The sequence below is a fragment of the Eumetopias jubatus genome, unplaced genomic scaffold (assembly GCF_037043125.1).
Source record: "Eumetopias jubatus isolate StellerSeaLion01/CBP00866 unplaced genomic scaffold, mEumJub1_p1.0 scaffold_8, whole genome shotgun sequence".
Taxonomy (NCBI): domain Eukaryota; kingdom Metazoa; phylum Chordata; class Mammalia; order Carnivora; family Otariidae; genus Eumetopias; species Eumetopias jubatus.
The window spans coordinates 108,224,133-108,236,451 of NW_028274814.1; the positions used below are offsets into that span (position 1 = coordinate 108,224,133).

General features: G+C 39.8%; 1 protein-coding gene and 1 pseudogene across 1 annotated transcript in view; one reads left to right on the top strand and one right to left on the bottom strand.

Annotated features, from left to right (window-relative positions):
- The window catches only part of SLC6A15 (solute carrier family 6 member 15), a 41,995-nt gene extending 32,854 nt beyond the window's left edge, over positions 1-9,141 (bottom strand). Inside the window, exon 1 of the mRNA XM_028105494.1 lies at positions 8,895-9,141. The gene's annotated coding sequence lies outside the window, so the exon portion shown is untranslated. The remainder of the gene's footprint in view (positions 1-8,894) is intronic.
- LOC148163797 (uncharacterized) lies at positions 7,452-9,524 on the top strand (annotated as a pseudogene).
- Positions 9,525-12,319: the final 2,795 nt, after the last annotated feature.

A 12,319-nucleotide genomic window follows, 5' to 3' on the forward strand; every position in this document is an offset into this window, starting at 1 on the left:
ATATACACACACATAGGCAGAGAAAATTCATAATCTGCAAAACTATGGATTACACCAATATCAATATGCTGGTTTTGATATTGTACTGTACATCTATACAAGATCGTAAAATGAGAGATGCTAGGTGAAGGGTGCACAGGACCTCCCTTTGTACCTTCTTGTGAGGTTGCAATTATTTGAAAATTATAATTACAAAGTAATTTCCATAAATTGAAATGTATTTTTTGTTGACTTCTACTAATCAAGGACAGATTTTAAATCTTAACAAAGCATTTCACTAAGTTTTTAAACATTTTAAAACAGACAAAAATTCTTTCAAATACTTAAAATCTTGTTAATACATTGAGAACACCTCAGATTTAGGAAGCCTGGGTGGCTCAGTCGGTTAAGCGACTGCCTTCGGCTCAGGTCATGATCCTGGAGTCCCGGAATCAAGTCCCACATCGGGCTCCCTGCTCAACAGGGAGTCTGTTTCTCCCTCCGACCCTCCCCCCTCTCATGTGCTCTCTCTCTCTCTCATTCTCGCTCTCTCAAATAAATAAATATAAATAAAAATCTTTAAAAAAAAAAAGAGAGAACACCTCAGATTTAGACACTGTATTCTTTTCCTAAGAATTCTGTAACAAATTACTTCAAATTTAGTGGCTTCAAGTAGCATAAATGAATTCTTTCAAGGCTGTGGAACCCAGAGATCAAAATTATTTTTAATAAACCAAAATCAAGGTGTGGGCAGGTCTCTCCCTCAAGAGGACCCTGGGGACAGTCTGTTCTTTGCCTTTTCTAGCTTCTGGAGGCTGCCAGCATCCCTTCACTTAGAGCCACATCCCTCCCATCTCTACCTCCACGCTCACCCTGACTCCACCTCTTCTGTGGGTGTCTGATCTCCCTTTGACTCTTTCATATAAGGACATTGTGATGGCATATAGGGCCCATCTGGACATATCGGAATAATCTCTTCATCAGCGGATTTTGTCTGTCAAGACTCTTTTTCCAAATAAGGTAACATTCACAAGTACCAAGAATTAGTAGGCAGACATATTTTAGGAGCTATTACTAGCTTACTATAGGCATATAATATTATATTACGTTTAATTATATATTTGTATTATCATGTCAGGAAAAATGAATTTGGAGGCAATCAACATGTTTTATTCATTATCATCATAAACTATCAAGTATGACCTTTCTTAATTATTTCCTAGAGTAGATTGTGTGCAAAAAGAAGGTTTACGATTCCTCCCAATGCTGTACATGTGTGCTCCTCCTCCCATTAGGAAGTGGAGTCTATTTCCTCTTCTCTTAATTCTGGGCCCTAGTTGAGCTTGAGTTTGAATTCTGGGAGTGTGTGAACTTGCTTTGACTAGTAGAAGGCAGAAGTGACACTGCAAGTTCCAAGGCTAGGCCTGAGGAAGCCTGGCATTTTCTGCTTTCACTCTTTTGGAATTCAGGCACTATATATAAAAGTCCATCTGCCCTGCTAAAAATCCCACATGGAAAGAGAGGGAGTGCCTCAGTGACTGAAGCCCTAGGCCCAGGAACAAAGGCACTGACATTCTAGTCCCAGTCCAACTGCTAACACATACCAAATGGAACAGATGAGGTATCCAGCTGAGCCCAGCCAACACACAGAATAATAAGAAATAATAATTCATTATTGTTTTAAATTATTACAATACCAGAAAGGCAACAGAGGGTAAAGGGGCTCAATAAACCATTGTTTTGAACCTACTGAAAAAAAAAAAAAAAACAGGGGCAGGGAGTATTTGTTATGTAGCAAGAGATAACTGAAACATTTGCCAAGGGGGGGACAAATTGAATATTCATTGAATTTAACTGAAAGTATAAATATTTAACTCTACTGAAACTTAAACTCTTGTCCAAGGAACTGTTCACAATGGGGCTTAGACCTGTGTAAAAATCGTGTGGTTTAGATTTTTAAATCCATGCAGTGATTTTCTTTTAACCATAAAGTAAATATTAACCTTGAGAGACACATTTAGTTATTCTTTTGTAAAGTTCCATGTGGTCAGTCTTATATTTAAGGCATTTGTATATCAGAAATGCAACAGGGATTATCACAACAAAACTTACAGACATCAAAATGATCATAAGAGAATAATAGCAAAACACTACACACATAAATAAACAACTTAGATGAAATGGACAAATTCCTCAAAAAACACAAACTACCACAACTTACCCAATATCAAACAGATCATGTAATAACTCTGTATCTGTTAAAGAACTTAAATGCACATTATTTAAAATTCTCACAAAAGCAATCTCTAGACCTAGCTGGTTTCATTAGGGAATCTTATTAAACATTTAAAGAAGAATTAACACCAACTCTACACAATCTCTTCTAGACAATACAAGATAATGGAACACTGCACATTCATTTTATTAAGCTAGTATTACTCTGTTACTCTGAAGACAATACCAGGAAGAAAAACAATACAAAAAACTATAAATCTATATCTCTTATGAATATGGACACAAAATTCCTCAACACAGTATTAGAAAACAGAACTCAGCAATATATAATAAGAATTACATACCATGACCAAATGGGCTTGATTCTAGGTATACAGGGCTGGTTCAGTATTCAAAATCAATAATGTAATATACCATAACAGGCTAAAGAAAAAAATCATATGACTATATTGATTGATACAGAAAAGGCATTTGACAAAATTCAATATCCACTTGTAATTAAAAAATTGTCAAAAAAACCCCAACTAGAAATAAAAGGAAACTTTCTCAATTTGATAAAAATCACCTGCAAAAAACATACAGTTGGTATACTTACCAATGAAAGACTGAATGCTTTTGCTTTAAGATCAGAAACAAGAATGCCCACTCTCATACTTTTAAGAGTGGGCAGAGTACTGAAAGTTCTAGCTAGTGCAATAAGGAAAGAAAAGGAAATCTAAGGCATTTGGATTGGAAAGAAAGAAAATTTTCCATATTTGCAGACATTCTGGTTGTCTACGTTGAAAATCCCAAGAAATCTACAAAACATGGACAGTACTTTTATGCTGAAAACTACGAAGTGCTGATGAAAACAATAAAAAAAGATCTAAATACATAAGCAGACATAACTACCATGTTCATGGTTTGGGAGACTAACATAGTAAATATGTAAATTCTCCCTAAATTGATATACAAGTTTAATGCAATTCCTATAAAATCCCAGAAAAAATTTATAGATAAAATTATTTTAAAATTCATATAAAAAGGCAGAAAACTAAAATACCTTCAACAATTTAGAAAGGAAGAATGAAGTGAGAGGAATCAAGGAATCATTCTACCTGATTTGAAGATTTATTTTATACCTACAGTAATAAAGATTATGTTATCTTAGCAGAAGGATAGACACATAGATCAATGAAACAGAAGAGAGTACTCATAAATAGAACCACAAAAATACACCCAACTGATTTTTGACAAAGGTGCAAACACAATTTCAATGGAGAAAGAATGACAGCCCTTTCAACAATGGTTCTGGAATATGGATATCTCTAGGCAAAGATACAACCTCAACCTAAATTTCACACCTATACAACGCTTAACTCAAACTGCATCATGGACTTACAGGTAAAACAAAAAGTATAAAACTTTCAAAAATAAGTCATTGGAGAAAATCTTTGAGATCTAGAGCAAAGCAAAGAATTCTTAGATATGACATCAAAAGCAAAATTTAGTAAACTGAACTTCAACATTAAAAACTTTTGCTTTATGAAAGAACCTATTTAGAGGATGAAAGAATAAGCTAAAGACTGGAAGAAAAATATTTGCAGACCATGTATCTGGGGAAGGGCAGGTATTTAGGACCTATAAAAATTCATAAAACTCAACAATTAAAAATAATTTTAAAATGGGTAAAAAATATACAGGGATATTTCACTGAATATGATATCTGGATGGCAAATGAGCACATGAAATGAGGTTCAACATTATTAGCCATTAAGGAAATGCTAATTAAAACTACAATGAGATGTCACTGCATACCTCTCAAAATGGCTAAAATATAATGACAACAAAATTCTGGCAAGGATACAAAGAAACTGATCATTCATACATTGCTGGTGAGAATGCAAAATGGCACAGTGCTCTGGAAAACTAAACATGCAGCTACCATATAATCCAGCAATTACACTCCTGGGCATTTATCCTGGAGAAATGAGAATTTATGTTCCATAAAACCTGTAAATGAGTATCCATAGCAGCTTTATTCATAATAACCCTAAACTGGAAACGACCCAGATGTCATTCAATGGGTGAATAGTTAAACAAACTTTGGTAAATCCATACCATGGAGTACTACTCAAAAATAAAAATAAACTACTGATATACACTACAGCTTAGATGAATTTATAGACAATTACGCTGAGTGGAAAAAGCCAATTACAAAATGTTGTGTACTATATGATTCCATTTCAATAACATTCTTGAAATGCAAAATAAATACGAAGAGCAGAGTGATGTGGTTGTGATTATAAAGGGCAACACAAGAATCCTTACAGTGATGGAACTGTTCTGTTACTTGACTTTATCAATGTCAATACTCTAATTATGAAGCTGTAATACAGTTTTGCAAGATGTTACATTTTCAGGAAACTGCGTGACAAGCACACACAAGCTCTCTGTATTATTTCTTAACAACTACATGTGAATCTATAGCCATCTCAAAATAAAATTTCTTTAAAGCCCCAGTCAACTCACTAAGTATTTTTTTGTATTTTTATGCTGATAATACTGGATAAATTTAGTGAATCCACTAAATCCCATCTGCTGCTCTAATATAATTTTATCACTAAGAATGTTGAAAGCAAAAACTCTCTTGTAAATTCAGAAACTATGAAAATCATGGAGCCAAAATACCCATTGACTTTTATACCTTACTCATTCTATAGCATCTGATGCCTAGATACTGTTCTCCCATGGGTATTTGCTATTGCCTTCACTTTAGAATATATTTTAATGTATACTTTGAATAACTAGTATAGTAATATAGTATTAAAGGGCATAGAGTGAAAAGTATCTTCCCACTTTGTCCCTCAGCATATCAGTCCCACCCCTACTTCCCTGTAAGTCACCAAAGTCCTCCACAGGTATTGGTGTATATATATCCAAGCTGATATGTGTTTTCGCCCCACCCACCCAACCTGTTTCTTCTTACACAACAGTCACCATATGCATAACTCTGCATCTTGGTTTTTCATTTAAAAAGCTTTCAAAAGCTCTTGCTTTCAATACAATTGTTTGGTTTTTGTTTATTCGTTCTGTTTTGTCTTAATTGTATGATAGACCATGGTACGAGTATATATTTAGGTCATTTCTGATAATCTGCCTCAATGTTCAAGCAAGTGACTCTGTATATCTGGCATTTGCATATCTGTAGAATAAATTCCTAGGAGTGGACCTACTTGATCAAAGGTTATGTGCTTCTACAATTTTGGTAAATACTGCCAAGTGGCCCTTTATAAAAGTTGTCTCAACTTGAACTACAAGCCATATATGAGAGGTGCCTGTTTCCCTCTGCCCTCTTCAATACAGTGAGTAATTTTTTGATCTTTGCCAATCTGATAGGTGAAAAAGCTCCCAGTGTAAGCATTTCATTCAAAGATACAATCAATGAATCTTATGTGAAAGGATACCTTAGTGTATTAATCAAAAGGAAATAAAGTGACCTTCAAGACTGAAAACAGTCTTCTATATCAAGTGATACTGAGCATTTAAAACTATCCTGTAGCCCAGTGTCTGGGGCTTGTTATTCACAGAGAAATATGAGAAAATCATTATTGGTCAAAGTAAATATTTAATTAGATACATCCATACAAAATTTACTAAATATATTCAGAACAGTAGTTAGGACTTATTTTAAATTATAAGGGAAATTGGAAATAAACATAAAGATTCCTCCTGCCATGTAACTTTAAATGTTTTCATGCATCAGACTATGCCCATGGAATTTTGTTCAGAAACTATCTTAATATTACTCTGCATAGGGGCGCCTGGGTGGCTCAGTAGGTTAAGCATCTGCCTTTGGCTCAGGTCATGATCTCAGGGTTCTGGGATCCAGTCCCTGCTCAGCAGGGAGCCTGCTCTTCCCTCTTCCCACCCTCCACTCATTCTCTCTCTCTAATAAATAAAATCTTAAAAAATAGTACTCTGCATAGAATATATTAATATATCCGATCATGCCTATGTATGTAATAATAGTCACACACTACCCAAAAGAAGTTGAGAAGTAAATTGAGAAGTAAAAGTTTTCAGAGCTTTTGATAATAAGCAAGGTCTCTTTCAGGTCTATCAATCCAAGTCAATGATTTTTTTACTACCTGGGTAATAACCCCAGAGTTCAACAGAATGCAACTTTCTTACCTATTCATACACAAGTTTTATTTTATGACAGGGCAGCATATTTTCTAACATGGCCTCAGCAAAATTTGAACTCTGATCATTGAGTAAGTTAATGATTATAAACATAGAGTTTAGGTTTTAGTAATTATTCTAACTTACTTTACTTACTAACTTAATAATTGACAAGTAAGGCATTTCATTTGATTATTGGTATCTCAAATGGCTCTTAGCCAATTAAATTCTTCTACTATTTGCTATGGCTTGAATGTTTGTGTCCTCCACTCCAAATTCATATGTTGACATTCTAACCCCAAGATGATGGTATTAGGAGATGGGGCCTTTTGGGTAATAAAAGTAACCCCAGAAAGCTAACTAGCCCCTTCCAACATGTGAGGATCCAGTGAAAGGCACCACCTAAGAAGCAGGAAGCAAGCTCTCACCAGACACCAAATCTGCTGATGCCTTGAATTTCTCAGCCTCCAGAACTATGAGAAATAAATTTCTGTTGATTATAAAGCACCCAATTTATGTTATTTTGCTACAGCAGCCTGAACAGACCAAGGCAGTGTTTCTTATTTACGTTATCATTTGGATGACAGAACACTCGTTTTCTAGAAACATGTATAAATATCTTTCTTAAGCCTTTAAAATATTATATCTTGAGTTAACATATATTGGGAGTATAAAGTAATTCTTGAATCAAGAATACCGCAATGCAATCAGAAAAAAGAAAACCTGTCAACAAACAGGAAAATTTTATCTTCCTTTCAAAATAGTGTTAATTCCTGTCTTCCTGAAAAAAAGAACACATTAAATGTTTCGCTTGGAGGAAAATGATCAATGAATTCTGTAATATATTTTACTCCAATAAATCAACATGGATCATTGATCATGTGGATAGAGGGTACGCACACAAAAATAAAATATATAATTCTGATGATCGAATACTCCGAATTTAATGAGATAAAAACTCTTCGCGGGCAATTCAGTCCATCATCAACTACTTATTAAGTACCTACTACGCAAGTCAAACCTAGGCGCCAAAGACGCAAGTAGGTCGGTATCTCAGCACCGTTCTTGCGGAAATGAGGCTGGGTGGGGTAAGAAGCTCTATCAGGTTGCTTCGTCAGAGAATACTTCCTAAAGCAAACACACAGTGCCCGGTATCCTGGGAAAGCAACCAACCAATGACAGGTATAAAACAGCTTTAAAAACTGGGTGATGAGGCGCTTAAACGCAGTACATAAAACAAACCCTTCAGTCCTCCCGTGTTTCTGGGTAGTGAACCATACAAATGGTGCAGACTAAGTAAGGCTGCGTCTACCTTTAAGACCTGGAAGGGCCCGGCCAGACTGGGAGAAACGGACGCAGCCTCATTTGCATAAGCACCCAAACACTGCTGACGTCACCGCGCCTGAGTGCGGACCCCGCCCCGTCTTACTCCAGCCTTTCCCTTGGAAGGAAGAAGATGGAAAGAGGGAAGAGAGCGAGACACTAAGCGCGAGCCTGGGGGCTTCCCTCTCCAAAGCGCGGCCAACGCCGCTCCTTGTCTTAACGGAAAAGAATTCCCGCTCCCGCGGCCTCTGCGACTGGGTGGGTCACACCTGTACCCGGGATGTCTCGGCCGGGCGTTTCGATTCGCTCATGTTTATAAGGCTGGTTTGCCTGCGTGTTATGATTTGAAAACCTCTCCCTATATTCAAAATCGTCCTCTGCCCAGGCCACTCACAGACAAGCCAAGTAAATGGTGTAGAAACGTTCTGGCTTTCCAATTCCTCCCATCCTCTCCTTAAAATCCCCAGCATCACCATCTCACCGGCACACTCTCAAATTCCTGGATGCGCAGAAACACACAGGTTGTGCTTTCTCCAGTAGCCACGTGCCTTGTGCGCGGAAAGGCCCACTTACGGACGTTTTATCGCAGGATTCCTCGGGCAAAAGGGAACGAGGGTCACGTGAAAACACAGAGCCTCCGGTAGCCGCCCTCAGCAGTGGCAAAAGCGACGAGAAGCGAATGAGGAATGAGACTGGCTCCTCTCCCCGCCCTACCGCCCACCCGCGCGGGGATCGGCTTCCAACTCACCTAGAACCTCGGAAGCGCCTCGCTTCGTCCGGACCCTACCAACTTTCCTCTCGGACTTGCCCCAGTCGGACCCCACCCGTCCAGCCAGCCCTGACTTGACTTGGAAACGACTAGTCTCTCGGGGATGCTGTAGGCGAGTTCCACGACGAGAAGGAAGGATGGCGGCACGTTTCGCCACATGTGCTTCCCCCCCCACTCGTCACCCCCACCCCCCATTGTGCACAGGTGCAGAACCCAGCCTGGAGCGTCGCCCGCTCAGCCCAAGTTCACCCTCAAAAGCTTTGCAGCTGCCCCCCCCTCCCCTCATCCCAGGACCCAGCCTGAGTCCTTCCCGGGATCCATCCATCAAGTCCGCTCGCGTCCCCGTCCCCCGGCTCCAGGGTGGCTAACGGTGCGCCCCGCCCTACCTAAAACCGTGCCCTTAGCAGTAGGAGCGTGTCATTACCGTTCGCCTGTCTCCACCGGGCACCTCTTGGGTCTTCCAGGTCCCGACAGCAGCAGCAGCGGCCAAAGCGTCGGGCCCAGGTGGCTGCGACGGAGGCCGCGGAGGAGCTGTCGAGAGAGAAGCAGCGGCTTGCCAGGGGCGGGCCCTGGGGCTGGGCTGAGGGGGTCGCTGCCCTGCGGGCTGACTACGAAAGACTCCTGAGCGCCTGTGTGTCGGCCAGGGAAAGAGCACGAGATGCAGGCGCGCGGGTGCGTGCGCGCGGGTGTGTGTGAGGGTGTGAGTGAGGGTGTGACGGAGGCGCCCACGTGCCCGGCCCGCCCGCGCTGCGGCCGCCGACCGGCTGCGGGGGAGAGGGGGAGGCTGCGGGCGCCGCGGGGGAAGGGAGCCAGGTCGCCAGGCTGGGCGCCGCACCTCCCCGCCCCACCGCTCCTTGACGCAGAGGCCGCTGCGGCTGCCCAGCCGCGTCCTCCCTCCGCTCCAGGATGGGCCCGCCGGGGCGGCACGGACCGGGCAAGTCCGCTCCGAAGCAAAACCAAAGGGCTACCCCTGACATGCCAGCCTCCTTTAACCCACCCAACGCAGAGGACAAGCGCCAGTTGCCCGCCCGCGCCTTTGTCTCAGCGAGGATAACAATAGAAATGGTCCTGCCTCGCACCCTCTAATATTCTCCGAGAGTCCGTGACGGGACAAGAAGTGGGTGGGTGACCCAAAGAACCCTTTTCCCTAGCTGTCTCTCAAGCCGGCCATTTACATCTCTTGCAAAAGAAAAGCCATCTGGCATTTGCTTCTCCACCAAACGTTGGCCTGATAGCGCTCAGGGATTCTGGCCAGGTTAGGAAAGGCTGCTTTAGGGAGCTGGTCCTCACCCTATGTTGGTCCCTTAGTATCGGAGTCTTCCCCAAGGGGTCTCAGTGCAACGTGAAGGCAGTCAAGACATACACATAATTAAGCCACGTGGAGAATCCCTAACATCTACCTCACTGAACATAAAGCTAAGCCTTCCTTTGAAAATGGCTGAATCTTCCCCTAAACAGGGCATATGCTCTACAGATTAAATTTTATGTCCTTGCAACTTTAAGTCCTTTAAAAATTTGAAAGAAATGCAAAATAAGCCTAAAACAAATTATAGCAGAAAGGTTCAGTGACTTGATGAAGGACATTTTTCACTTCCAGACGATTAATGTTACCATTAAAAAATACCTTTGTGCGCTTTTAGGCCTTCCAACAATCCCTCAGATTTTGACGGGTTGTATCCAATTAAGATTGAATTAAATAACAAGGCCATTGCAGACAGGTTTTTCATGCAGTGAAAAATGTCCTGGAAAGAAATCACAAGACCTAAATTTCAGGTCAGAACATTGCAACTAATCCTTAGCTTTTAACGCAGCCAAGAGAGTTTTTCTCAGTCTCTTCCAATCTCACCTTTAAAATATTTTTTTAATTAAATTAGATTTGATTCCCTGGATGCCCCTTCCCTGCCATGAGTAAATAAATACTCTGACAGATGTCCCACGGGAAAAAAATAAGAAACAGTTACAAAAAACCTCTTACAGAACATCGTGTATAATTTGTTTTTTACTTCATATATTGGTGACAGGCAAATATTTATGTTGATATATATCATTTTATGTACTGAAATTGATATACAGTAGAAATAATACCAATAACAACTGAGAAGAATTTAAGAAAATAAGTAATGCTATGTCTTCCATAACCAGGACTAGGCTTATCTTTGGGAAACAAAGTTTTCTGTATGCTTACAAGAATGGTTTATAGCAGTACAAAGAAGGCCTACTTGCCTACAAGTATTCCCTCCTCACACTTGTTCACTGACATTTGACACCTACCTCAAATACATATACAAAGCTACAAGTCACAAAATATTTGTGGAGTGATACCCTCAAGAATGACTAATACTAATTCACATCTTGAAGCCAATGAGAAGAAGAAACAAGAGAAAGCACATAGATAGTTCAATGACAAAATGGAGATTTTAACCCAGATCTGGCTCGCTCCAGAGTTCATGTTTTTTAATGGTATCTTGTAAACCTTTAGTGAATGTATAAATTTTAACAGGAGGAAAATATAGAATTAACACAAGGGCTAGTCACCTTTGAAAATAAAAAGTGGAGGGGCGCCTGGGTGGCTCAGTCGGTTGGGCGTCTGCCTTCCGCTCAGGTCATGATCTCAGGGTCCTGCGATCAAGCCCCATGTTGGGCTCCCTGCTCAGTGGGGAGCCTGCTTCTCCTTCTCCCCCCTGCTCGTGCTCTCTCTCTCTCGCTATCTCTCTCTCTCTCTCAAATAAATAAATAAAATCTTTGAAAAAAAAAAAGAAAAGAAGTGGAGAGAGGTGGGGGGTGGTGAAAAGATCCCAAAAGGAGAACCTAGAAACCTAGAGGTAAAAAGTATCTATTTTTAATTTTAACAATAAAGACCCTTCAGTGATCTAATGTCCAATTGCTAATATCTTTTAGCTAACCGTTGTTGGGTGCTTTCTTTGTCACACGGGGGAAAATGATCACATGGTGTTGGTGTGGCAGAAGGGAAAGAGTAAGACTTAGATTTCAATCCACAAGTAAAGGGAGGCTAGTCTTTTTGGCCACACTGTAGTTAATATCAGCAAGTATTGATTCAAAGTTAGGAATGTGCCTTGGCAATGTGCAGAGTAATTTAAATGCCTTATTTTTCCTAATTCTTACACTAACTCTATGCAAGAGGTATAATTATTAGCCACACATTGCAGAAGAAAAAGATGAGACTGTGGTTGTCCATGTTTATAGTCAGAAGGCATCTGTTAGATAATGTAAATACCTGCCCCTATCTAAATCACTTTCTGAATTTGATACCTACTTTTAAGAACCAAATCCCTCAAAATGATAACATTATGCAAAAACTCCCAAAGGTATAGCACCAGAGTTCAGAAAAACAATGCAAAGATACGCCAGAAAAAGATTTAAAAATCACAGTACTAAAGGAAAATATTTAAATCAATTCACACCATGATATTATATTAATTATCCTATTTGTTATATGTAGTATATTGTGGAAAATCTTTTTTTCTGATAAAAATTTTATTATAGTATTCTCCATACTAAAGTTTATTTGATATACAGTTTTGAAATTTTTATGACACCAAAGTCTGGAGAACCCCAAAATACCTAGTGAATATCCTATTCATCCTACGTCTTCTTGACTAATCAAGGGCTGAGAGGTAGAAGCAAGACAAGTAACTATATTATTTGATCTCTCTATAGGTAGAGGATGGGTTAACTGAATTGACAAATTTCAAAGCGATCAAATCAATTGGTATGGTTTAAAACTCACAGTGTTGTTTCCAGAATTTCAACCATCATTTGAGGAAAACAGGACAAATTCAAGATTCTTTTTCTTTTGATTTTTATGAAAATAAATGCTTACAGGTTTTT